Source organism: Myotis davidii, unplaced genomic scaffold, assembly GCF_000327345.1.
Source record: "Myotis davidii unplaced genomic scaffold, ASM32734v1 scaffold152, whole genome shotgun sequence".
NCBI lineage: Eukaryota > Metazoa > Chordata > Mammalia > Chiroptera > Vespertilionidae > Myotis > Myotis davidii.
The window spans coordinates 1,327,446-1,331,243 of record NW_006283545.1 but is presented as its reverse complement, the minus strand read 5'-3'; positions in this window follow the sequence as shown (position 1 = coordinate 1,331,243).

Here is a 3,798-nt window from a genome sequence, read left to right as displayed (position 1 = left end):
AACAGAACAGAGAACCCAGAAATCAACCCACGCCATTATGGTCAATTGATATTTGACAAAGAAAGCAATAGCATACAATGGAATAAAGACAGTCTCTTCAATAAATGGTGTTAGGAAATTTGGACAAGTACATGCAAAAAAATATACAAGGAAAAGAAAAAAGAAAGACAGAAAAGAAGCTAGACCACCAACTTCTACCATAGACAAGAATAAATTCAAAATGGATATAAGACTTAAATGAAAGTTGTGAAATCATAAAAATCTTAGAAGAAAACAGTAAAATCTGAGACATCTCACTTAGCAGTATTTTCACTGATACATCATCTAGGTCAAGGGAAACAAATAAAAAGTAAACAAATAGGACTATATCAAACTAAAAAAGCTTCTGTACAGAAAAATAAACCACCAACAAAATGAAAAGAGAACCCATTATATGGGAGAATATATTTGTCAATGATACATCTGATAAGGGGTTAATTTCCAAAATATATAGAGAACTTATACAACTAAACACCAGGAAGATAAGCACTCCAATTTAAAAATGGGCAAAGGACCTGAATAGACACTTCTCCAAAGAGGACATACATATGGGTAATAGACATATGAAAAAATGTTCAATGTCACTAATCATCAGAGAGATGCAAATTAAAACTATAATGAGTTATCACCTCATCCCTGCCAGAATGGCTAATATCAATAAATCAACAAACAAAAAGTGCTGGGGAGGATGTGGAGAAAAGGGAACCCTAGTATACTGTTGGTGGGAATGCAGACTGGTGCAGCCACTGTGGAAAACAGTATGGAGTTTCTTCAAAAAACTAAAAATGGAACTGCCATTTGACCCAGTGATCCCACTTCTGGGAATATATCCTATGAATCCTGAAACACCAATAAGAAAGAATACATGTACCCCTGTTCATAGCAGCATTATTTACAGTAGCTAAGATCTAGAAATAGCCCAAGTGCCCATCAGTAGATGAGTGGATAAAAAAGGCAGTGGTACATTCTTACAATGGAATACTGTGCACCTGTAAAAACGAAGGAGGTTTTACCCTTTGAGACAGCATGGATAGACCTGGAGATTATTATGCTAAGTGACATAAGCCAGTCAGAAAAAGACAAATATCACATGATCTCACTTATATGTGGAATCTAAGGAACAAAATAAACTGATGAACAAAATAGGTCCAGAGGCATGGATGCATGGAAAAGACTGACAGGTCTCAGATGGGAGAGGGGTAAAAGGTATGGGAAGAGATTAATCAAAGAACACATATGCATATATGCATAACCCATGGGTATAGATAATGTGGTAGAAGTCTGGGGTGGGGTAGGGGCTGGGTGGAAGGGGGCAAAGAGGTTGATGGATTGGGGACAGCTGTAATACTGTCAACAAGAGAAAAACACACACAAAAGGACCATCATGTTGTACATCTTAAATCTATACAATTTTTACTTTTAAAAAACTCAGTTTCTTCAGGGGGAATTCTTACCTTCATCCACAGAATGAATTGGGTCAAAACAGTAGTCAAAAGTACATTTAAGGAAATCTGGGCCCAGTCAATGTGGCTCAGTGATTGAGCTTTGATCCAGGAACCAAGAGGTCGCTGGTTCAATTCTGGGTCAAGGCACATGCCTGGGTTTGATCCCCAGTAGAGGTCATGCAGGAGGCAGATCAATGATGCTCCTCTCTCATCGATGTTTCTATCTCTCTATTCCTCTCCCTTCCTCTCTCTCTCTAAAAAATAAATAAATAAATAAAAACATATTAAAAAAGAAAGATGTCTGGGACCTTCAGGGTTTGGGAATATCACATGCAGATGGTGCAGAAGATGGGTGATAGGGTGGGGGCACACAGTGCAGGGCCAAGCCCAGTTCTATGTGTCTTTCCAACTATTCCTCCAGTGTGGTGGCTTGGTTTCACAAGATCTATCCATAAGTATGTGGACCAAAACCCTACATCCCTCAAGAAACACAAAATGTATTTTTCAGAAAGGGTATATTCTAAATCCGTATTTAGGAAAATGTTATTCTTAATGCAAAGGAAACACTCCTGCTAGACAATCACCCAATTTATATGACTGAATAGAAACATATAACATCTCATTAATGTAAGCTTACTTTTTGTTGGGCACCTACTATAAGCGAGGGCCTTTTATATCTCCCTTTTGCAAAGAAAGGAACTAAGGGTCACATTGCTAATAAATGGCAAAGCAGGATTCACAATCAGGCCCACCTAACCAGTCAGTGTACTTAAACACTAAATAAGATTTCATGTACTAGGTAAAAACAACTTCATTGAAACCAGTGGTAAACTCACTATTTTCTACAAAGAAATTTATGTGAGAACACTTATGAGAATTTTTCATAAAATGGCATCATTGTCATCATCTGTACATGAATCTTTTTGAAATAAACACGTTTACTCATTAATTCAACAGTGTCTCCTGTGTACCACAATCCAGGCATTATAGGTATTACAGAAGATGCAAATATGACTTCCTATAGGAATTTATAATCTATCGAGAGAGAGGAAATAAAAGACAAACTTCCTCTGATGAATACCACAGGAAAGGTGAAACGTAAATGCTCCCAAATTTACGTTTAAAAGTGGGAGAGATCATAAGTGCTGTGGGCAGTGGAGAGCATTATTGCAAACAATAGCAACTCTAAGAGAAATACAAATATAAAATTAATATAAAATAAAAAAATAGACATCTAATTAAGAATGTTAAGACCAAATAAGGGATTATTGTCAACATATCGGGACTCCTCCAGCTGACACCTTCCCTACCTTAAAATTATTAATAAATTAGTTCCCATGGATTTAGATCCATTGCTGTAATCATGGCTACAACCTGCTGTGTTTACAGGCAGATGTGCAGGTCATACTCAAAATAACGTCCCCTCTGAACGGATGGGAAGCATTTGGAGGGTCATCTGTCACATGAGTAACACTAGTTAGGATTAGCGTGGACACTGGTCAGTGGTTCACTTTTACTGATGTTTGTAATGTGTATCAGTATGTTGATATCATTCTGCAGCCCTTATTAGACAGTGAATAACAAGAATACATCAAGTGATAGTCCATGAGCTATTCACAAATATACTGCCTTCTTTTTTTTTTTTTTTAAACAATGATAATGCCCTTTGAAATCTGGAGTTTGGAAGTGGCACAAAATGTGATTTTAATACAAACTAGCTTCCACCACACGTGACTTTCTTTGGTTAAGTTTAGGATTCGAAACAGACACGAACAATATCGCTATAAGATTCTCCCCCCTTTTTCCCCCCCCCCCCCCCCAAGTGATTGAAACTTATTTCACCTTGGACTACTAATCCCATCATGCAACGCTCCGCATATCCCCACGGTGTGGGGTGGAGTCGTAGGAGGGGTGGCAACAGCAGCGGCCCGTGCATTCTGGGCTTTGTAGTCTCTAGGGCTCTGGCCGCCGTCGGGACGTCCACGTGGTGCGTTTGGCTGCAGCTGTGGTCAGTAGCTACCTTGTTCCCTGCACTTGGTCCCCTGGTGCCCGCTCGGGCGGGGGCAGACCGCCGCGGCGGAGCGGGATGGAGGGAGGGTCGGAGGGAGCCCGAGCCTTCGCGACGTTTTTGCGACAGCCGCGGCCGTGTTCCGAGAGTCCCCTCCCTCCTCCTCTCTCTGAGGAGGCACCGGCTGTTGTGCGGAGCTGCCTTTCTGTTGGAGTGTATGGGAGAGTGAGTGAATGAGTGAGTGCGAGCGTGCGTGTGGGAGCGGGTGAGGCGTGAGTGCGCGTTTGGGAGAAAGAGGACCCGCAG